We start from the raw sequence: 24,786 nt of genomic DNA on the forward strand, positions 1-24,786 counted from the left end.
GGGGGGGGGGGGGGGCATTCTTCAAACCCTCACAGATGAGGTGAGGTTTTCTTTGCTAGGACACCTAAGCACCAGCAACAAATGGGGGAGATAATGAATGAGATTCCACCAAAATTAAAGACCTCGGTCTGTCAAAGGATAACATCCAGAACGGGGAATCTGTAGCTCTTTGTTGATAAAGTTCGGGTATCCAGAATTTATTCATATAAACTGTGTTTACAACTCAGCAGCAGAAGTGCAACTTTTTAAACTCTAAAGTAACTACAGTAGCCTTTTTCTCTAAAGAAGATACAAAGTGTAGAGACACCTAAGGGAACCTTCAGCATGACTAGCCATAAGGAATATAATGCCAAACCACAAAGATACAGTGCCTAATACCTCTAAAGTGGCTATAACTTAAATTCTTTAGCATTTAGCAGACAATAACAAGTGTTATGGAGGTAGAAGCTTCTGACTTCCTAGTGGGACTTAGCTTTGTAGTCCATCAAATCCCTAAAAACGGGCGACATGTGACCCTGCGACTCTGCTCCCAGGCACACCCTCAACCACATGAAAAGATGTCCACTCCAATCTGGTACGAGAACCAAGACAGGTGCCCCTGTCCTGGAAGGGAACACCTGCTTAGATCTCTGTAGGTCTAGCAACATAATTCACAATACCCTCTAATTTACATCAATTCTACATTCTAAAATAATGTAGAAATTATGTGTTCTTTAGAATCTTAAAGTTTTGAAAAATCCCACCACCCTGTTTTGAAAGAACACGCTTAACTTAAAAAAGGATGAACTTAAAATCAACACAGAAACCTCTAATTTCTGATCAATCCATACAAAGCCCAGTGTTATACCATTGAAAAGTTCATGGAAAGCAAGGGATCAAAGGGCAACAGTCAAAGGTCAAATCAAGGTCGCCACATGAGAACGGCCATACAAATGACGAGCCACACAGTCATCCTCAGATGCTGCAGCACATCTTCTCTTGAGAAGCAGCTAGACAGTCACACAGAGAAACCCAGGGTTTCCATGATGTCAAAGGCTTGCTTCTGTCTTGGGAGGGCCACCTGCTTAGATCTCTGCAGGTCTAGCTGCACACCATCAGGGGCCCAATCAAAACCCTCACAGAATGACTAAAAGCCAAATTTGGAGGGGATGTTAAAATGATCCTCACACTCGGCAGACGATTGGCTGGCCTCTGGTCTGTATGTATGCTTGCTTTACATTCAACACCGACGTTAGTCAACATTTTAAAAAGGGGAAAAAGCTACCACTCGAATTCTCAGAAATACCACCAAGTAGGTTAAAATAGATACACAGATGCACACAGAGATTCACAGAGACCAACCCTTCACTAGTCAGATCCACGGTGCAATTTAATGAACTCTGAATTCCATCGTCTTCAGTCAAAAGCCCAAGACAAATAGAGCAAGCAGAGATAATTCCGACTTTTGAGAATCAACTGTTGGAAGCTACTTATAGCACAGTTTCTCACAGAAGCCTGCTGGCTTGTGGTCACGTGCCCAGGCCAAAGTCAATGTGAGCTGAAATGTACTTGAAACAGAGAGATGACGATACCTCTCTTGGATGAGGGGGACACCTTCAAGTTCAGCTCCACATTGCTCAGAAGTGGGATTCTGGGCAGGCTTCGGGGAATGGAAAGAACGCACACCGTGTCTGTCCCAAGAACTCTAGGCTGGAGGGAAAGAGTGGGGCACAGCATTTGCTGGAAGCCCACCAACTCCTCCTCAACCTAGAAAACCTCCACAAGGGATCGTCATCTGCAAAGGCTCGTGGCTTTGTACTACCACCACGTAGTTCTAGGTCACAACCTATCTGGAAATGAAAAGAGATGCGAGTTAACAATACGGGACTTTAGACTGCAACATCCATGCAGAAGGGCAAACTGCTAGGTTTCTCAGAACCTGTGGTAGAGTGTTAGCTCGGCCCTTTGGCAGCAGCATCGAGAACCGAGCACGTTAACGACTTCTTTCCTTCTTGTGACAGAGAACTTGGCAACTGTAAACTAAGAGGAAGAGGAAGGGACAAGCAGCAGAGAGTGAGGGACAATCAGGAGAGAGGAGTACGTGATCTTTCTATCCTTTTTTTAAAAAAATCTTAACCACAACAAGTAGGTGCTGCCCACAACCAGAGGAGTGTCTTTCTGAATCAATGAAGCAACCAAGTGAGGCTCCACACACAGGTGGTTCTAATTTGTGGCAAAGTGCCACTAAAACCTACCAAATTGGTGATCAAAAAATATCTTGGTACAAATACTCTACAATAAGTGAGGGGACGTGCCACGGTGTCACACAGCGAAGTCCCCTGTGTGAAGACAGTTCACAGGAGGCTGGAGGGTGGAGAGCTCAAACTCTGGTGTTCCAAAGTCAGGCATGCCCTGGCCGGCAATGTGACCTTGAGTGTCTCTGCCTCTTGGGGCCCTGATTTTCTCAACCAGAGACCACATGACTTAGTAACCAGGGTGGGTGTGAACTTGGTATTTTCAAGGGAAACTTGGACTTTCGGAGATTGTTTCTAGAAACATGCAGGAAATAAAATGAATCCAATCTAACCCCAAGCAAAGGTTGGGAGTGCGTGGCACCAAGGTCGGCCTCTCCCAAGCCCCCCTTCCATTGAGCTACCAGCTCTGACCCCCTCCTCAGTCTGACGTCATCTGAGCCTGACCACCTGTTTCTGACTCACAGCCTTACTACCAACCCTAATATTTGATCCAAATTCCCCAGCCTGGCTTCAGTGTCCAGGTCAAGGATTTTCTGCCCACCCCTTGCCTCTATCCCAGCCTTGGAGCAAAAGGAAGAGCAGCTCGCCTAGCTCAGGAGAACCACAGGGCTAGTGTGGGCTCCAAAACCAGCCTGTTCGCCTAGGCCAAGACTGCAGTAGAGAAAAACAAAAGATGGGGAGCCTGAAGTGGAACCCCCACCTCGTGTGGAGCACAGGAGATGGGAAAGGCGAAGCAAATCTTCCTCACCTGGGAGAAAGGTGTGGAGACATTATTTAGTAAATATTTCTTCTGTGCCTGTCCACTATGCGTAGGGCTTACTCTCTGCTGGGTAACATTTCACTTTCTGGGGAGCTAATTCCATTTGTAAATATTCTGTTAATGTCAATTATCTCCAACATAACCAGCTCTCCTGAGGCCCCGAGGAGCCACTGGCCAACCTGACCATGGCCAGAGGGCCCTGAGATGCCACAGGCTCCTATCCTCCTGAACTCTGGAGGTGTGGAGCAGCTCACACTCCTGCCCTGGACTGAGGGTGTCCTGCTCGCTTGTTCTCCTACTATGAGCATCCCCTTCGGTTTCCGTGTGTGAGCACAAAAGCGCAGGCCCTCGGTTCTGCTCTTTATAATATGAGGAAGAATGAATGCAGCTATGTATGTATTTGACATTTAAAAAGTAAGTGAGGCTTCCTAAGGGGCATGACCACAGAGTTGGGCATTTTAAATACCACACCAGGACTGGGGCAATGGCTTAGTGTTCAAAGGTACTTGCCATGCAAGCGTGAGTACCGAGTTAGCTCAGATCTGCAGAACCCAGAACACAGTTGCACATGGCTGAATCCCGGTGCTCGTAAGACATATGGGAGGCAGAGGCAGGGGAACCACTGGAAGCTCACGTGGCCAGCTAGCCTGCCATTCACAGCAGTGAACAAGAAGTTGTGTGTCAAACGAGGTGAAGGCAAGGACTGACACTCAGAGGAGTCCCCCAAGTGTGCTGTGGCACATGAGCATACATACATACATACACACACACACATGTACACACACACATGCAGTCTCACAGAGTGAGACTGTATTTTTATTTTTAAATCCCACTGCATGCACACAGTGTTAGAGTTAAAGGAACCGCAGCTGAGACAGAAATCCTTCTGGTATGGTCTTCACTGAGCCATGGCCACAGTAAGCGACTCCTCTCTGCAAGCCCTTCCACACCAATCCCAGGAGCCTTGTGCAGTGCAGGCCACAAAGTTCTGAGCCAACGTGGATGTGCACACCTGACTTAGTTAATTGTTGTCCAGTCCTTGGAGCACTGGGGATCACGTGACCTATTGCAACGCAGGCTGGTGCTTTTCTAGAACAGAAGAAATACGCCAGTTCCAGCTTAAATACCGAAAGACTGGATGAAGTATCCTTGCTCCCTTGCTGGGCCTCTCATTTAATGGTAAAGCTCACCTTCCTTTCAACGCCCAGTGGGCAGGCCTGACAGGTTATGCGTGAGTGCAACGAGAATAGCTTTTCTTCCGAGTTAAACTGAGGAGAAAATCCTTCAGGAACAGTCTCAGCTCCTAGGGCTTAAAATTTCCTGGCATTTCCTGCTTGGCTGACACATTTCATTGCCCGTCTCTTTCTCTAGCTACAGCCAACAGAGTCATGGGTCTCTGTATTAGCGATGAAAAGCAGAAGAGAGACGGCTCTTCCTAACGGTGTGACTGAGCACATTTCTTCGTGGTTTAATGTTGGGAGAGTTAGGGGAGGAGCTAGCTTCACATCTGCTTCTGTGACCATTGTTTTATCCAGTTTTGAACATGGTAAAGATTATTTGAATAGATACTTCGGTTTTAACAGCTTACTTTTGAGGCAATATGGTTTATCTGAGGCTAAAAAGATTATTGCTTTACTCAAATGGTTCTTGAAAAACTAGAGGGAAACCTTGCCAGCCTTCTGTAAAGGTGCGATGAAGACGCTGGGACCAATTACTTTGGGTGTGTGCACAGGCATGTATCACACACGCATGTGGAAACCAGGAGAGAATATCGAAGCTCTCCTCTATCAATCTCTGCTTTATTTCCTTGTAATTGGGCTTTTTCATTAAAACTGCCCTTTTTTTTTTTCTTTTGGCTAGATTAGCTCCTAGAATCTACCTGGCTCCATCACTAATACTAGGGTTACATGCCTGGCATTTCTGTGGATGCTAGGCTGTCAAGCTTACATAACAAGTGCTCTTCAATGGGGCCATCTCCCAACCCTCTGACAATTGCCCACTGGACACTCTGAATTGAGACAGCCCACCGTGAGCTATTCACACCCACAGGGTAGTGTTGATACGGTAGATGCCACTTCACACAAAGCTGTCGCTGCTTCAGTTTGGGCATGCCAGGTCATGGCATGATTTGTCCAGACTTCTCTCGTGGACGTTCATTACACGCGAGCAGCAGGTGGGCTGGCTGTGTAAAGAAGCCTCTATGGGCATTTTTGAGAAAAAAAAAAAACAAACCCTGCTCTAGCCCTCTTTCTGAAGAGTCCAGTTCAATGGCCCAAGAATCTCCAGATGAACTTGTCTTAGCCAATGAGGAGCACATCACGAAGGGTACCAGCATAGAAGAGGGTCCCAGAACCCTCCACCAGACACGAGTTTCTCCATTCCTGTGATTACACAGCTCAAACTTCACCATGCTACAACACTGATCCACCCACAGTGCCCAGCACTGCTTCAGAGCCCACAAGGTGGACACAGAGCAGTGGCCCCACTCAGAGTGCAGCTTAAGGGAGGGCTGCCCACACCTCTAGCACCCCATGCTGGAGCCCACCAGGTTCCCCTTGCATACACTATGTTCTAGGAACAACTCTAGCTACAATAGGAATTACTTTTCAGGTCTTAGAGGACAGACCCATTTGCTGGCTGGCCAGATGCCTAAGGTGGAAGGAGAAGCCCACAGCACACATCTGATTCACTCACGTGGAATCAGGTGGTGGCCATTGTTTTCTCTTAGGTAAGCATTAAAAAAGCTTCCAGCAGCTGTGGGCACCGACGGTTATCCAATTAGCTTTTCCTCCTTGATGAGTCTCAGGTTCCAAGAGGGTCTCTGAGGCTCCTTGGGCATAGGATGGGGGAGCGCTCTTGGGGGGATGATGCCCTATTCTCTCCATGTTGGCCCCACCTTTGGGAATTCACATGCCTTCAGCCTGAGTCCTAGACATCCCCAAGAAAGTCCTGAAGCTAGGAGCTGGCAGGGGAATTGGCAGAAGGTATATATATATATACATACATATATACATATATATATTTTTTTTATCTGCAGTTTAGAGTTTTCTGAATAGCATTTTCCTAAGCTCCAGGCTTACAGGATTTACATTTTATGACTCAGAATACTAGCTGTGATTGCCAACGTTCGTATTTTTAGACTTTTTAGCAGAAAATATGACAATGAATTCTACCCACTCTTTCTACAAACCCTCTCCACTTCCTCCAGAGAACCAAAAAGCACTTGGCATTTTCCGGGTGTTATTTCATTTGCATATATAGATATGTAGTAAAATTTTTGGTAACTAAAGAATTAATAACTGGACCTCAAAGTGATTCCCACAATTGCTGCTTAAGTTGGCAAAATATCCTAGTGAACACAGAAATAAGCTGCGTGCACGGGTGGACCATTCAGTTTCCGCACAGAGGGCTGGCTCTTAGTTCCATCTGTCTGCGCAGACAAGTGGCAAGGGACAGGGACAGAAGGACCACAGTTTGAGGCAGAAAATGGAAGCAGAGATGAGTCAATGAGATCGCAAAAATATTTTATGCTTTGGACAAACAGTGCTTTGCTCTCCAGTGACTTAGCCACTCTCTATTCTTTTAAAAAATCATCTTTATTGAGGTATAATTTATATACAATAAAATACACTCCTTTTAAGTGTCAGTTTGATGAGTTTGGAACAAATATAACCGCCTATGTAACCACCACCTCAGTCAAACAGGGAGCGTGTCTCATTCAAAACCTTCATCACATTCCACGCTGTGCCGACAGCACCAACTCTCAGTCATCTGATTCTGGTACTGTTGCTACATGACTTGTTCCAGGACTCCATCTCCCTGCGATCATGTGATGTATAAGGCTAGGCTCCAGCTTCTTTCTCTCAGTAAATGATTATATAAACATCAGTCAAATTCCTTCTCTTAGTGGTTCCTTACTTTTTACTGATCAGTAGTATTCCAACACAAAGTATCTGATCCCCATTGATAAACATAGGAAGTGTTTCAAGTCTTAATCATCAACACTGGCCGGCTATGAACATCTGCATAAAGATCCTTCTCTAGAATAAAAATGTAGGCACAGAACTTAGGCCACTGGGCAGGTGTAACTTTACAAACTGCAGCTTTCCTTCCAAAATGGCTGCTTCCATCACCGAGGCCAGCACTTGGGGTGACAGGCTTCAATTTAACCATGTGGGTGGATGTGTGAGTGAACTTCCCTGAGTTTAACTGATAAAACTTCAAAGCTTAAAGTATGAAATTAAGTGTGTTCACCCTCATGAAAAAAGGGTCATGCTTGGGGGAACTTGGGCAAATTTGGTCAAATTTAGAAGAACAAAGGCTCAGAACCAGGGGCTTGAATGTCATCAATGACTTTGCTACTAAATAGCTCTTCCCCAATGTCAGAAAAACAAAGTCTCTCATTCTATTTATTTTTCCTATGAATAAAATAATTAACAAGGAAGTCAGCTGGGTGGCTCAGTGGGGAAAAGAGCTTGGTACCAACCCTGACGACCTGAGTTGGATTCTCCAAAACCCACGTGGTTAAAGAAGGAAACCGAGTCTCCCAGTTGTCCTCTGATCTCCACATACATACCCTGACACAAGCAGACTCCCCCCCCACACACACACATCAGTAAACAAATGTAAAATAAATAAGATGGGCCGGACCATGCGGAAGCTCCTGTTAGACATTGGTTTACTGACAGCGCCGCAGTCCTTTCAGAGTCTGCACACACCACAGTCGACGAGGAAGGACTAGCTCCCACAGTACATGTGCACAGACTAAGAAGTCATGCAGAAAAGAAGCTTCATTCGATGCCCAGCTCCCCCTTTGTCCGGGGCTTCAAGGTGCATTGCTGATCCCTGAACATTAATGTTCTTCCTCTTGTGGTCATCTGAACTTAATTTCAAATTATACCTACTTCTAAAGCCCTTTCAGAGTCCTAAAGCTTAAGCAAGCACCTTCCAGCCACTCACGTTTTCCTTCCGAAGCCTTTAATCACCGAGAATGACCCCGTATGGGCCTTTTTTTTTCCTGCTATGTCTCCGTAGATGGGGTAACCCTCAAACGTGCAGTGTAAGAAACTAAGTGAAGCCCAGATGTTACCCTCATCTCTTGGTTCCCATATGGAAAGGCGAGGGTGACGGGGCAGGCATTGTTGAAGAGAAGGGCAGGAGCCACGCACTCTTTACAAAGGGACTTAAGGAGTTGAGGGACAGGGGAAGTGCTGGCCAGAGGTGGGAGCAGGTGTGTGGCAGAACACCAAAGGAAATGAGGGTTTTCTGGGGTTTTAATTTTTTTAGTTTTTTTTTTTTCCAAGAAAGTATTACTAAAGAAAAAAAATGTAATTAGAACATCTGGTGTTTGGGGAAAGTGGAGGAAAAAAACCTTGACACTCTATCTTCAGTTCCTGTCTAAACAAACAAATTATATATTGCCTGTCCAGGATTCAAGATTTCGCTTAACAACGGTCCCCCATATCTCGTTCTAAAGATAGCTCACAGTACGCCGGCAGAAACTGAACAAGCCTTTTATCACGGACAGCAAAAAGACACGGGCTTCAGCGGGAGGGCTACTTGCCATGAATGGGGAAGCTCACTTGCTGCTGCAGGATCGTGTATTAAAGAAAAACAGGCAAACACTTCCTGGGGCCTTTTCCCAAGGACGACTGGAGAATAATGCACCTGCTGCCACCCTGGAGAGCCAAGGAAAGTCAGGGTCCGTTGTTTCCAGAAGAGTGATCATGAAGTTGGGTCCCCAGACCGTCTGGTGACGTCGTCAGGGTTCAAACGCCCTGGAAGTGTTTATTGACTCTGCAATGCCGTCTTCTCCATGCTGCCCAGGCTGTCCTCAAAGGCACAGTCCTCCTGCGTCAGTCTGCCTGTCGCTGGGACCCACAGGCCTGTGCCACTGTGCCAAGGTTTAGATGAAGGACTCCTGGATTAACTGAATTCTCCACCGAGATTTTGCCGACAGTTTTCCCAACATAACCGACACCTGGAAACAGAGCAAACTCCCCTCTAGTCCAAATGCCAAATTCAAAGAGATGGAGATGCCTTACTTTTTTTTTTTAATTCCAAAAATTACTTAACATTCATTCTCACAGGAAGTCCGTGTTCGGAGACAGAAAAGGAGCCGTGGGAAGTCAGACTGCCCCTGGATGTCCATCCCCACCATCGCCCCTTCACGTCAGGGGAGCTGGCTCATCTGCAGTCACTGGTAGTGCTGTGAGCGGCTCCATTTCTAGAACAGGCCTGTTCGGAAAGGGGCATTTGCTGTGGGACAGCACCAGAGGAAAGTGTCCAGCTTACCAAAACAAACAAAAAAAATTTACAAGAATAGACTGCAAAGTGTGACTAAATTTGGAAAAAAAAATCAGAGTGGAAGGTGAGAGGAGAACTTGAGAGTCTGGGTTGTGAGGCAGATGCCTGTTTGAGGTCCACAGACTAATAGCCTCAAATATGTTTGGGTCTCAATCCCTCCATCCACAGAAGTTTATCTTACATGGCAAAGGGACTTGGCAGGCATGGTGAAGCCCCTGGAGGTGGGAAGGTTTCCCGACTATCCAGGTGGGCCTGACCTAATCAAAGGGCCCTTTCGTGGGCAATGTAATGACAGAAGCCGAGAAACAACAGTTGGAGTAAGAAGAGGCCATTAGTCAAGAACAGCAGCAGCAGCTTCCCTGCGGTGGAGAGAACAGGAGGTGTGGTCCCCAGGGGTTTCCCAGAACCTACGGAAACATCCTTTCACCAGAGCCTGGTTTATACACCCGACTTCCAGAGCTATAGAAGAACAGTGCCGCGGGCTGATCCGCGAGAGCTCCAGTGGGAAATGGATGTATTACCTACATCGTGTTCCAGGGTAATAAGTGAAGAAAAGCGTGAAACAACAGAGAGAAAAGGAACTTCCGCTAAACCAGAAACACTCCCGTCAGCCTGGTGGAGGGGCACCCCTGCAGCTCCAGCGCTCGGGATGATGGGGCAGGTGGATTGCAAAGGCCAGCGTGGCCTACACAGTAAAACCTTGTCTCAAAAAGAAATGCATTCCCATCAACGAGCCTATGATAACTCAGTTAGGAGTCTGAGCCAGCAGCATGTGAAGAGCAACAGGGCTTCATGAAGAGACCCTGGGGATCAGAAAGCCTAGCTTTGGTCCTCGTTCCTTCACACGCAGTGATGTGTCACCAGGCAAACGGGGCCTGTTGGTCCCAGTGAAGAACCAGCAAAACAAAACGTTAAGAGCAAAGGAACTAAAATGCCTCCGAACAATGGCAGCTGTCTGTCTCTACAGTTTGGGTCTAAGCTGTGGCTGGCTGGTGTTCTCATCAACCAATGTCTCCTCTCAGGCCTTAGTGTTACTGCGTAAGACTGGGCACCCTGTCCCCAATTTAATGCTTTGGCCCTTAAACTTAATGAGATTTTGTCATTGCCTCTATGATGGGACTTGGAGGTAGGCCACTTTCTCGTCACTGATACTAGGCTGTCTTTCCTGTCAAAGCCACACTGTGGAGCATGGGCATGAGGCAGGCTTGCATGCAGGAGGGAGTGAACGCCACCAATGCATACAAGGACCATGAATATACAAAGGAAAATGAAAGACTCGGCGCCCCTGTCCCCTAATTTTCATAAGGCAAAATCTTATCACCAATCAGATGGCAATGGGAAGCGAGTAAAGAACCAGTTAGGGCTGGGCATGCCTTTAATCCCAGCACTTAGAAGGCAGAGGCAGGTGGATCTCTGTGAGTTTGAGACCAACCTGGTCAACACAGCTAGTTCCAGAGCTACACAGAGAAACCCAGTCTCAAAAAAGCAAAACAAAACAAAACAACAAAAAAGAATCAAAGAATCAGTTAGATTAGGAAGACAAAGCTCTTCTCTCTCTCTCTCTCTCTCTCTCTCTCTCTCTCTCTCTCTCTCTCTCCTTTTTTGGTTTTTTCAAAAAAAGTTGTTTCAAAAAAAGGGTTTCTCTGTCTTGCTTTGGAGCCCGTCCTAGAACTAGCTCTTGTAGACCAGGCTGCCTCTCGAGTGCTGGAATTAAAGGCATGCACCATCACTGCCCAGCTAGGAAGGCAAAGCTCTTAAGAATGAGATCAATACCCCCAAAAGGGGGCTCCAGAGTGCTGCCTACCCTTTCCACCTCACAAGGACACTCAAGAAGGTGCCACCTATGAAACAAAAAGCACGCTCTCAGGAGATGCCAATCTGACTGGCACTTGGATCTGAGGCTTTCCAGTCTTGGAATAATGAGAAATAAATTCATGTTCTTTTTAAAGCTCATTTGTGGAATTTTGTTATAACGGCCCAACTGACAAGCTGCCTTCTAGCAAGCATTTGAGAAGCCACCCGCACAGCGAGAATGGCATTTCTGACATATTACGTTTCAAAACAAAAGAAAAATTTCAAACTCAAAGTGGCCTCAGCAGGCAGACAGCCCACTGTTCTGAGGTGAGATGCCTCACTACAGCCAGTCAGCAGCCTTCCTTCACAAATTCTAACTCCACACAGGGACCAATGCTGCGCAGCCTCTCCGGACTTCATGGTCCAGGAGAGGAGAATGGACAAGCTGCTGCCCAAAATAGTTTAATAAGGCCAGCAATGATTCACAGAAGGACAACAGGCCGAGCCAACAGACGCCAGCAAAGTGCAGAGCAGCTGAGAGAGAGGCTCATGGCCCAAGGCTAAAATGGAGACTCAAGAGGAGCATTTGGTGACAGACCACAAGGACTACCAAAAACTCCGACTGGGTCCAACAGGCATTTCAGCATCACAATTTATTAACACTACCTTGGTGTCAAAAAGAACAGACCCACGAAAGCCAAATGCAACTCCACAAGCCTTCCTAAGAATGCTTTCCTTCCCAGGGGACTCTGATTTGGTCCCCAGATTTATTCTACAATTGTATGTGTATAACATTTTCCTTAGTGTATGAATAAGTATGAAGAAGAAGGAGATGGAGACCAGAAAGGAGAAGGCGATGAAGAGGAAGAAGAAGATAAGGACAAAACTCCCAGACATCAACAAGGACAGTGACAGGCACAAGCTAGTCTAATTCCCAGAGCAGATTCTCACCCAGAGTGTAAACACTTGGACCACTGATTATATTTTTCATTCTGTTTCTTTTCCAGAGAAGACAAGTCACCGCATAACACTGTAAGTTCTTTAGAGAAAAAAGAAATTAAGGGCCAGTGAGCTGACTCTTCAGGTAAAGGTGCTGGCTGCCAAGCCATGCAACCTGAGTTCCATCCCCCAAACCACACATGGTAGAAGGAGGAAACTGAGTCCCCCAAGTTGTCCTCTGACCCATACATCACACACACACACACACACACACACACACACACATGCATATCTACATAAGCTCTTCATGACTATTAAGCATGGAATAAATAGAAACCCTAAAACAAAAAGTAGTGGAATTGTTGGCATGACACCAGCTTGTTCTATAAATAGTCCCAGGGATAAGATGCAAAAGGAAATTCTTGGAAAAAGAAAGGGACAGAGTATGACAAGCTGTGCAGGGTACACACACACACACACACACACACACACACACACACACACACGTTAGACCTGATGTGCAATAGTTTTAAAATGGAAATCTTCGAGAAAGTAATGTTCTCAGCTGGAACCAAACTTAGAATCAGAAGTGATAGAAGATAAGGTCATCTGGGAGTGTGGTTTTTATCTGAAAGTCAAATCTCACACTTCAGGACAGACCTCATTTGAAAGACACCTGTAACGATCGTCTTAGTAGATTTTTATTGTGAAAATCACATAGGCAAGCACAGCGTGCTCACCACTGATCTTACTGGCGAGTGCAAGTCTCCTTTGCTGGGTGTCGGGGATGCAATAATCTTTTCATAATAATCCGTTCATGTGTCTGATCATAAGTGTTAATGATAAACAATCAAGAGCCTTGGATCAAAGGCAGAATTTTCTATAGAAGAAGAGAAGTGAAATAGAAGTACCTGTCAACAGAATAAAGCCCTTCATCATCTGCTAGAGAAGAGGATGCCTGTTGTGCCCGACAGAAAACAGCTCTCAGATAGCACAGACATTTACCAAAAACATCCCTATCTCTTTGCTCCCAACCACTGCAGAGAAGATGAAGGTCACGACAGTGTCACTGGTGTCCAGACTGGTATCAGAATTAAGTTGGAAATCATGAAGAACAATTCCAGGAAGACTTGGCCAACTGGTGAAAAACCTTCTTCTCTATACAGAGATTGTAAACCTGAGTTTTCCTGTGAGCTTACCCGAGGTAAGCAGGTGGTTCCTAGGTGTTGGTCGCCCTTGAAAAGCAATGCGATGGTATACGATATGAGTTGAACTAAGTCAGCTCTCATCCACTTTCTATTCCTTGCCCATCATTCAACACTTGAACTTTTCAAAACAAGCAGATGGGAAATCCGTAAAAGATCACTTTTCTGACTCTATCCCTGTTGGACAGATTCATTTCACTTCTTGCATAATCTTCAAAACTGTATGCAGTCATTAGTGGACAGTCTCTTATAGTGGTCTTTTCCCTTTTGAGACCTCTTTGAAAAATACAGCCAAGGTTGCTTTTGATAGGAAAAGAAAAAAAAAACACCTAAAAACTTCTATATAAAAGTGACTAAATGGATGATGTTACATTTATACCATAGCCTGAACAACACCCATTAAAATAATAAAACAGCCATGAGAGAGTTTTAAAAAAATGTATATTCACAAGAAATTGTAAAAACAGTACAGAGTAAACCAGTGTACCTTTTACCCGGCACATGCCAATGGCGGCATCTTATACGGAGCTGGAGCTCTCTAAATGGGAGATTAACATCAGGCACAGCACCGCTAACTAGTGCAGCGCCCCTCAGCTGTTCACTGTGCTTCTGAGCTTCAGAAACCCATCACGGCTTTACATGCACTGACATGTCTAGTGTGAGTGTGCTGTGCACACGTCAGGACATCGTATCATACATATAGACTGTGTGACTGCCGATGCAGCTGAGACACTGGTTCATTACCACGAAACACACACACACACACACACACACACACACACACACATACACACACAAAGAAAGAGAACCTCTTGGGCTGCTGAAAATGATCTGTCTCCTGACCTGGAGGTCACTAGGCTGTACCTAAGTGTTAGACAGTTAAGTTATCATTCTGCCCGAACTAAAAAAGAACAACTATATTGATTAACACACAATACCTAGGTTCTGTTTTGTTGGCATGTTTAAAGAATGACACCTTTTTCATGTAAGGAATCATGTGTTTGGAAAATGCCCCTTCAAAAATTTGACATTTCATTTCCTTCTGTAAATTTTATTACATATTTTCTGGTATTTATCTTGCAATAAACAAAAATAAAACAGCATTAGTAAAGCAGAGGGGCGAAGAAGGGAGAGAGGGAAATAAAGGAAAGACAGGGTGTGGTAGCCAGGCCTGTAACCCTGCTACTGGGGAGACTCCCGCAGGAAGATCCCATGTTCAAAGCCTGCTTGGGCTACAGAGGGAAGTGAAGGCCTGGGTAACTTAGGAAGCCCCTCTCTCCGAAGTCATAATCTGTGAAGGAAGGAGTAGGCAACAGCCCAGTTATGAGTGCCTGCCTGGAACAGGGCTTAATCCACAGTGCCGGGTGAGCAGTCTCAGAGAAGCAATCCCTTTGTTTTTACTAAGTTTATTTTAGATCCCTCCTGGCTGAAGAGTCTCCAGCTTGACCAAATCCACAACTCCTCTAACACACAACCCACCTCTATCAACTTTGTGAGGAAGGGGTCCCAAACTTGTTTTCCTCAAAGATGAACTTGAAAAGCCCTCCTTACAAGGAGGCTCAGTGTCTGTAAGGAACAGTCACACTGAACCTAGATAAGGAAAGAAAACCATTCATTGAGGGACAATTACTCCTTTCACAGTTTGTCAGAAACGAATACAACCTTGCAACCTTTGATGGCCACAGCCATGTGCAATTATCTGGCAAAGGACCTCGGGGCCTCAAGATGCCCTTAGCAACACTGCCCTTAACAAGGTCAAACTGCAGCACAATGAGCCAAGTTCTCATACCTCCAGTGAGAATAAAGTTCTGCAGATCCGTGGGAAAGTAAACAACCAATTCTGGCCCAAGTGGAACAGTGAAAAGTTCTAGAAATAAGAACACTGGCTGAAAAAAAAAACCCATAATAAACAAAACTCAGAACTTCTGGGCTTTGAAGATGTCTATGTGGGCTTCTACAAGGAAAAAAAAAAGCTGCTGTAAAGAACGATGCCCCAGCCCCAGACGGTGCCTTCAGGCTCCAGAACTCAGGAGGACTGCGGAAACTGGGTGGGTACAGGTGCAGGAAGATGATTCTGGAAAACATGTTCATTGACATCAGCCTGCAATGACCCACATGCAGCAAGAAACCAGACTGATACTAAGGTGAAAAGCGAGTTGAAATGGGAAGAATAGAATGGAGGATAAATTATTGAGCTCCTAACAGCATACCCAGTGAAAGATAAGAAGACCTTTGGTAGGAGTGGGACCAGCAATTGTAAGACATCTGTGAGCAATTTCCATTTTAACTAATATACACAATTGACAGCTTTTTTGTTCATTAATCTTCAGTTTTGCTCATAAGGACATGTGTGATCCTGGCTGTTTCCTTTCAGCTACCCTACAGAATTTTACTGGTGAACTACATGGCTATTAACCCACCTTGTTCTGAGACACTGAGGTTACTTCCAGTTTTTGCTCAAACAGTGCAGCAGCGAAGAAGGCATACGTATCACACACACACACACACACACACACGTGCGTCATTTCACGTATCTAGAAGCTGACTGCCAGGTTTCCAGTGCTACAGCCTACGAAGCATCTCCCACCAGCTGCTTAGGCCATACGACTCTCTAAACTAGTTGGTGTAAACAATATCTCCACTACGACAACATGAGCTTCCACCTCACGAGTCATGCATGCTCTCAACAGCCACACTATTTAACGTGAACAAATCTGGATACAGAAAATTTTTCACATTTCTAAGATTGAAAGGTATTTACAGAGTATATCCCATGAAACAGGCTGTGAACAGTGGTGGGGGAGGGAGCTACAGAACCATGCTCTGCTGGGTAACAGGAGCAGAACTATCTGTGAGGACACGGATTTGTCTGGAATTAACAGAGACACACACCTACAAATGGTGGGCTAAATAAACAAGAGCTTACCTGTTGCCATGGTCTGTGTGCCTGCGTCCCCACCCTTACAGGAGGACCCCGAACCACCAATGGGATGGATTATGTGACCCCTCACCGACCTGCCCTGCCATCCATGCAGAAACAGAGAAAGCACCACTGTGAAGCTGGGAGCCTTCATCAGACACCAAACCTAACACACCCTGATGGTGGACTGTCCAGACTCTGAAATCACGAGTAAGAAACTTCTGTTGTTGATAAATTGACTGATTTGGGATAATTTGTAATAGCCTCCTGAATTCAACCACTCGTCATGTGAAAAGCCACAGACGGACTTTCCAAAATTGACTGGTCAGGTCCGTGGGCTTAAAGTACCCAGCATCCTTCTAAGACCTCCACGGTGCCCAAGACAGCTTCTCAAACTCTGTTATCTTTAATTTTAAGGCCAGGTGAAGGGAAAGTAAACAGCAAAGCTAAGCTCTCAGCTAAACAGATTACTCCTTTCTGGTAGGTTCCTAAGTCCTTCTGCCTCTGTCTCTGTCTGTCACTCTCACTCTCTCTCCCTGGCCCCTCTCTCTCTTGCATGTGCATGCACACACATCCATGTACATGGGTATGCACACACATCCATGTACATGTGCATGCACACACATCCATGTACATGGGTATGCAACACATAGGGACATGTGTGTGCCGGCTTTTAGTCATATGACGGTACCTAGCCGCAAGAGAAACCAGATACTGTCTGTTACTGTGGTATTTATTTTTTGAGATTATGTGTTCCAGGAATGAGAAAGAAAAGAATTTAAAGAAAAGCCCCTCAGGGGAAGGTACAAATGAAATGATTAAGAAAGATGCCAAACACAAGAACAAACAAGAGGAGGAAAAAACCAGGATGCCGGAGTCAGAAATCAATGAGAAATGAAGATTTAAGAGTCCTGGGCAGAAGGCTATCAGATGAAATCATAGAACCCAAAGTCACTGCGTAACAAGAAGAGCAGTGAGGTCGACACAACACGGAAGGCAAGACTGAAGAGGAAGGGGGGCAAACTTACTGCAGGAAATGATACAGACAGAAAAAAATCTCTGCCCAAATCAGAGAGCAAAGGCTTCAAGGGAGGCCGTGCTGTGAAAGCCGCTGCAACCAGCAAGCAGTCATTCTCAAAGAAGCCAACATCCCCACTCTACACAGTTACTGGAAATTATATATATTAGACTTGGAAGCTACATGTTTATGGGGAGCCTAAGCTCTCACCCTTCACTCTCAGCCCCAGGCTGTAAATCTGGATAATTCTAAACCTCTGAGGTAAGTCTATGCCCTTTGTCCTAGATGAGCTTAGGCAAGCTCAAAAGATAAATTCCTGGCTAACGAGTCTCTCCAGGTAATGTGTGGAGAAATGACAATGGCAAGGACTAAAGCCTGAATAAATCTGGCCCTTCACGAGAATGAATGGAGCCACTGAGAAGCTTCCAAGCTTCCAGACTTCTTCATGTAGCCACTTTCATTTGACTTTTCTGTTGCTTGCATCTAAAATCACTTCAACAGGAGGCTTTGGGAGACTGGGGATTTAGGATGCAGGGGACAGGAGGCCTTGGGAGACTGGGGATTTAGGATGCAGGGGACAGGAGGCCTTGGGAGACTGGGGATTTAGGATGCAGGGGACAGGAGGCCTTAGGAGACTGGGGATTTAGGATGCAGTAAACAGGCCCAATGGTTGGGAGTCTGAAAGATGATAACAGCTCTAAGAGTTGGGACTATATAAACAAGGCGTGGATAGTTTCTCTTAGTAAGTCTCTGTCTAGAAAAAAATGGTGACAAATGCCAAGGCTGAAGGAGACCAGAAAGAAGTCTGGACTTTTGAAGATAATATGCAGGTGTGGAGCATATGAGTGAGACGGTGGGAACCTGGGATCTGCAAAAAGATTCTTCCAGTATTGTCAAGGAGTTTTGTTAAAATGAACTGTTGATAAAGGAGTCAAGTATCACTTAAAGTGGATTGGGGGTTAGAAGTAAACAGGTGGGTTGTGGTAGAACTGGAGACACAAGAGAGAAATTCAGAAGGGGGAGACATTATTGGTACCCAGAAGAGGCCATCAGAATGACTGGCTGAACAATCTTGCCACATCAGAGGGGATAACAGTGTGTTGATCAAGGAAATCCATCCCAGTCTGAAGAAGCGCTCAGTGAGAGGGTGCAGACAGGGAGACAGGAAATCCTGCGGCTATGCTAATGAGGGGTATTTCAGAGGTCATCATCACAGAAGTGAGTGAAGGCTAACCTGTAACCACTGAGTGGGCCGCGAAGATGGTGGGAGGTCACCAAACCAGGCAGATGAGCAATCAAGTCCCCAACAAGGTCACATCAGAGAACAGCCACCAAGAGGAGGAAGGTAAGCAGGGGCAGCTGACAACTGGAATACTTCCCACACCCATGTTAACACTTCTTTAGGGAGAATAATATCGGAATAGCAGAGAGTCGCTGGCAATAGGCAGACGGCATATTGTAAACGCTAGAAATCCCAGCCTATATCTCTAGGCAACGCCTCCTCACCTGGTCCTCCTCTTTCCTAGCTGAGCAGTGTCCACGAGAAATAAAAGAAGACACACTGGAGGAAACGCACGGCATCTCAGATGCCTCTCCTGTCTCTCTGCCACTGCCTTTTGCATTGTTCCTCTTCTGGCTGACTACCTGGCTCAGAGGGCACTGACTCTTTTAACTTGGATAGCCGCAGTAGCTCCTGCCTGGCTTGCCCGCTCACAGCATCTCACATGCTACCCAATGCCCTCCCAGAGCCTTGACCGCTCTCATCATGCCCGCCTGCAGTGACTCATACCTGATTGGCCACAGTGTTCCACCACTGAACCACTTAGGGGCAAACCATCCTCAAATGTCCCACGTGCTTTCCTCCCCTTAGTTTTCTCCCCTTTGAGCTTTCTCAGCTTTCAGCACCTGTTTCTACTTGTCCACAACAGCATGGATAGAAGAGATAGCTAATGTAGCCTAAAAGACTGCGTACAGAGATCTGGTATATGACACATCACAGCATGGGATTCTCCATGTAAAACTCACAGGTGAACAATGTATAAGATAAAGTTCTGTCCTGGAGATACTGCTTGTGGTAGAATGGATGCTTAGCATGCCCAGCGCCCTGGCCTGATTTCTAGCACCCCACAATTTGTTTTAGAATTTTAATTAAAATAAATCTAAAAATCAAACTAATGATAGCACTATGTAATGATAGCATTCAAAGACCTCTGAAATTAGGACTCAACTCTTCCTTTCTCCATGTTTCTCTACTTTGAAATTCAGTGTAAGCTCCACAGTCAAGATCTGATGCGCCTTTCCCAGGAGACAGAGGCCTTTGGCCTGCTCAGTTTTCCCCATAGCATGCAATGCAGCCAGAAGAGACGGGCTTCATTCTGGGAGCCTGCCACGCATCCACTCTACCTACTGTGAGCAGCAAAACCAAGGAAGTCAGGTCCTGCTGATCGGAACAGCCTCTCCTCCACACTAGCTCCAAAAGGCGTGGTGTGTGTGTGTGTGTGTGTGTGTGTGTGTGTGTTTGACAGGAACCACAAAGAGTTCCCTGGTGCAAACATTTTCCTTCCTGTTAGGTGCAAGGTTTCAGACTCTTTTCTGAAACCTTAGAAGCCAGAAACAGCTAGCATTGTTTTCTTTACAGAGATGATCAGGCCCTAATCATATGTTTTATACTGCTGCCCTGAGGCCTGGAGCAGCCGCTCTCAGCCACACATGCTAACAGTCCTCCACATATGAGCATCCTGATTATGTAGAATAAAGACATTGCCATTAAGTGAGCTTAAATAAATAAGTAAGAAAAACAAACCATTTCTATTCACAATTATGGTACAAAATTGTCCTGCAAGTACGCCGTGCATGCTGGAGGTAAAGGTGCTGGGTGGGCAGTACCATTGCTCTCTCCGGATTCAGTTATGACCGTGCCTGTTTGGAAGTCTGTGTAGTTCCAAAGAAAACGCCAACCTGGAGCTGGAAGAAACATCCAGATAACGCGTAGGCTTTCAAAAAGCTTCCCCTAGTAAGTCACACTTTATCACTAACTCCTTCTAGTCTCCTAGGCTGTGGCAGCCAGGGGACTTATGATTCAACCGTTTACACCCCTTACACGACTTCCCTAGTGCAGCGCCACACCCATGGCTCACTGGCTGTGTTCAAACTGAGAATCTGCCCTCTTTCTGCCCCCCAGTACTCTGGGTCAGACCACAGTGGGACCTGTGAGAGAAAGAAGAATTCTCAAGCTACAGAGGCTGCCTGCATAGCTACTCTGAACTCAAGAGGTTTCGAGAAAGGTAAAAACAAAACAAAACAAAGCAAAACAAAAAAAAAACCTTTCAGGCTGCTCACTCAGTCATTCAGTTCCAGAACAGAAAACACAAGCATTTCCAGCTTTTGGATCAAGTCCCTTTTTGAAGAACCTAAAGCTGGAGAATAGTTATTCCTGATGTTCAGGTCCCGGGTGCCTGGGCCTCTGGGAAGGCTGCACTGGGCATCTGAAACAGCAGGTTCAAGGCCATAAAATCTGCAAACCAAGAGGAGTCAGATAAAAATAAAATGGAAGAAAATGGGGCATATGCCTCCTCACAGATGCGAGCGAAGTGGGCTGAGTCCACGTTTGTGGAAATGCATGACTCAAGAGGGCAGCCTGAAGCCTAGAAAAGCAGTAGTCCCCTGTTCCTGAGAGATCTGCCCATCATCCCTATGTGGGAATGTATATGTTCCAGATAAGATGAGGCCTCTGCACCCGGGAGGCACACCTGCACTGGGTGTGGCTTGGAAGGAAGGCAGGTCGGTATTTAAAGAAAAGGGGGCTTATCTACAGATGCCTTTGTGAACAAGACTCTGTCTACACTTCCTCAGGTCACCAGACTTTTACAGTTGAGAATGCAGTTGTTTGCCCTCCAAGTCATACATGGGAAATGTCAGCCGGGGCCTGCTTTCTTCAACAGTGGTGGAAACTCCTGACATTGCTGTCAGAGGGACTGGGATCTCCTCAGGTACAATGATCCACAGTCTCCTGTGGAAAAACTCACCCAAAATTACTCTTGAAAGTGCCAGCATTTCTGTCCTGCAAAGTCAATCCTACAGGAAAGCAGCGCCCTCGCAGACTGAGACACACCATGTGCCTTACCTGCACAGTGACTTTGTTTGTTCTGTGTGGTTCCTTAATAACTTAAAAAGAAGCCCACCTTTCCAAGGGTTTTCCGGAACTACTTGAGACCAGGGGTAGCACTCTGACTAAGCCTGGTTCTATATTTGTCTCCGAGGAAACCTATCCAATATTAACGTCATGCTAAGAAGCAGATTCAATTATGAAACAAATCACACAAGTCAAATTTAATAAACTGGAAACACCAGGAAAGCTTTCATGTTCCCTGTGCCGATTATATCTTTGCTAGGACCCAGTAAACTGGAGTGGCCTACTGATGACGTCACAGTCCCGAATAAACACTGCCATCAATGCATTTGGGGCTCATTCATGTTCATCCTGCATCTTTCTTATCACACTCTCCGCCCACCATGTGACGTCGACCTGGAGTTTCAGATTGATACAAGAGACTACAACGATAACAGAAAAATAACAGCAATAATTGAACGAGCCATCTGTTGGTTAACCACCGTTCCTGGTATGATATGAAACTGTAACTATGCAAAACACTCTTTTTTTTTTAAAAAAAAAAAAGAGGTTTATTTAACTTTTCATTTTATGTGCATTGGTGTGAAGGTGTCAGATCCCCTGCAACTGGATCTTTAGACAGTTGTGAGCTGCCATGTGGGTGATGGGAATTGAACCGGGGTCTTCTGGAAAAGCAATCGGTGCTCTTAACCACTGAGCCATCTCTCCAGCCCCCGCAAAACACTCTTTTGATGAATAAAGAAAATCAAGAAAGAAATTTAAAACTTCCGAGATCACAGACAAGGGTAATTCACTGAGGAGAAGCCAACACTACAAAGAGTGATCTCGATTTGGAGATGGGGATTCCTTGTACCCAGGAATGTGGTGTGGTGCTCTGCTTACAAAAGTGGTCCTAACGACTACAACCCACCAGCCAGAGCATCTGGTGTCTCGCTGCACTAAAGGCAACTTCAGTTACTAAGGCTACTGAGGATTCTAAGAAAAAGATGCCTCTGAGCAAAACACGCACAGCAACGCAGAAAGACCAAACCACTCATAACCTGAGTCTCTCGCTCTTCAAAAGGGAGGCGTGCAGACACACTTCTCCCTGTACTGCTTTCTCCCAAGGTTTGTACCACAAGATAGCATTTGTGTTTTCACTTGGCAAGGCTTAGAACTATGCCATGGAATGCTTCTTTTCTCTTTACTGGTGAATGGCAATTCATTCATTCTTCATTCATTCTTCATTCATTCATTTTTACTCTTCTTCACACTTAGTCTGTGTTGAATTTATTTCAGGGCCATAACTTTTGTTCTTTGGCGGCATCTTCTCTGTGCAACGCGCTCCTCTAACTCAGCCATGATTTGCTCCTTTGCAGTTCAGGTCATCCATCCGGCAGGGCCGGGGAACTCACATCTGCACTAGTCTAACTGTGGGGTCCTTCATCAACCTACGTGGTCTAAGGCCAGGCACCCACACCTGCACCCTGTTTGTGTTCAGCAGCATTTGCTGCACTTTGGTGCACGGGCAGCAAAAGTTAACACTACTTTAGGCCCCTCTGGCCCGGGCACACTGCCGCCCCAGCATGCACCTCCGAATGTTAGTCTCTCCTGCCTCGCAGGCCTTTGTGAGGTTTTCTGGGTTTGGCGGGTAGCGCTTTTCTTCTCTGGCCACTTCCAGGAAGAGGAGCGGTGACAATGAATGAATCACCTGCACTGCTTTAGTCTAAAGAGAGAGGGGGGGGGGCAGAAAGAAAGAAACCACAATACAAGCAGCAATTATTCCAGCTCGAAGGGGTCAACCTCTGATTTATTTTTCCTGACAAATTTCAAGTTTAGGGTTTTTCTTGTATCTAAGTAAGTTAAAAACCACCCACCACGCTATCTGAGCGTAAAGTATGCCTGAGACTCGGATACTTTATTACAAAAAAACAAGCCAAGAGGAAATACACTATTTCAAGCACCAACCTTATTTTTGGTGGTAATCAATCCTTCACTGGAAACCCTTCTTTTCCCAGGAGGAATAAACACCACCATTTAAAAGGGGAATGGTGCTTCACACCGTAATCCCAGCTACTTGAGGCTGAGGCAGGAGGATGGCTATGAGCTATAGTAGTGAGTTAAGCCTGAGCTATAATTTAAGACCCTGTTTCAAGTTAGTTAATTTTAAAAAATAAAAAAAATCTCCATGTAATTTTACCCATTCTTACACACACACACACACACACACACACACACACACACACACATGTAACAGTTTCTAGATCTTTATCCACCCCAGTCAATCTTTTAAGGACAGAACCTATTTTGAGCTTTGCTCTGGCCACCTCACACAGTATCTTTACGTTTCTTCCTTCCACAAAGACTGAGCGAACACTGAGCAATATTCTCAGAACTGGGGGACACAATGGGTGACAAAAACCACTGCCTTCTTGAAGCTCGGTCTCGCCTAGCACCTTGACTAATGTCAGACAAAACCTGCAGCCACCAGATACTCGCTGACACTCTGCATGAGCTGGGGAGCCTGACCATGAAAGCAATGGTTGCAGTGGTTTAACATGCTGCAGGGGCGCATTCAGACACAATAGTTGCAATGGTTTAACGTGCTGCAGGGGCGCATTCAGACACAATAGTTACAGTGGTATAACATGCTGCAGGGGCACGTTCAGATACAGTGGTTTAACATGCTGCAGGGACGCATTCAGACACAGTGGTTGCAGTGGTTTAACATGCTGAAGGGGTGCGTTCAGACACAGTGGAATGGTTCCTAGCAGCTAGGGGAGAGAGCAAACCTGAAGTGCAGGCAGGATACACAGACACAGAGCATCTAGAGTCTCTCTGCAAGTCACCTCATCCTTCGAAATGGTAATTCTATTAACCACATAGTAGGCTGCTTGGTACTGGACTAAAGAGGTGGACGAGTGACAAGCGCTTGTCTAGTGCCCAGGAGACCTGGATTCTAGCCCGAGTACTAAAGAGGTAAAATAAAATGTTCATTGATAAGAGAATGTCTAGACTATTCAGACTATTCAGAAACGGGGGAAGGCACAGAATAGGTCTTAGAGTGAGGCACAACACCATTTATTTTAAACACTTTTGTTTCTTAGCATAAGTCTTCCAGTTACTAAGTAACAAAGAACCTTATAAGATAAGGTACTTATAAGCTTGAAACAACCATTTACTTTGCTTATAATGTGAGGGTCAAGAATTCAGAAATAACTGGGCTGGGCAGCACTGGGTCAGGGTTTCCCGTGTGACTACAACCCTGCATCAGGTATGCTGGAGGCTTCTGGAGGCCCAAGGGAGTGGGCATCTGAGACAGCTCCCCTCAGCCTGCTGCTTGGTGATGTGAACTGAGGCCTCAGCCTGGCTGTGGGCTACGGTGCCTTCATGTGGCTCCTCCTACATGGGAATATCAGCGAAGCTGTATTTCCGTACGGCACTCAACAACCCCGGAGCAGTCAGCAGAATCCACAGAACCTCTTACAACCCAAAGTCACAT

The 24,786-nt window shown here is 45.8% G+C and overlaps 1 protein-coding gene across 7 annotated transcripts in view; it reads right to left on the reverse strand.

The window, feature by feature from the left end:
* Osbpl3 (oxysterol binding protein like 3) overlaps positions 1-24,786 on the reverse strand; it is a 163,126-nt gene that overhangs the window by 103,016 nt on the left and 35,324 nt on the right. Inside the window, exon 2 of one of the 7 annotated variants that reach the window (XM_050155459.1) lies at positions 19,980-20,140. The exons of the other annotated variants lie outside the window; for them this stretch is intronic. The gene's annotated coding sequence lies outside the window, so the exon portion shown is untranslated. The remainder of the gene's footprint in view (positions 1-19,979; positions 20,141-24,786) is intronic. 7 annotated transcript variants of the gene reach the window in all.

This window comes from Alexandromys fortis, unplaced genomic scaffold, assembly GCF_014885135.2.
Source record: "Alexandromys fortis isolate MF-2015 unplaced genomic scaffold, M_Fortis_MF-2015_v1.1 scaffold_93, whole genome shotgun sequence".
Classification (NCBI taxonomy): domain Eukaryota; kingdom Metazoa; phylum Chordata; class Mammalia; order Rodentia; family Cricetidae; genus Alexandromys; species Alexandromys fortis.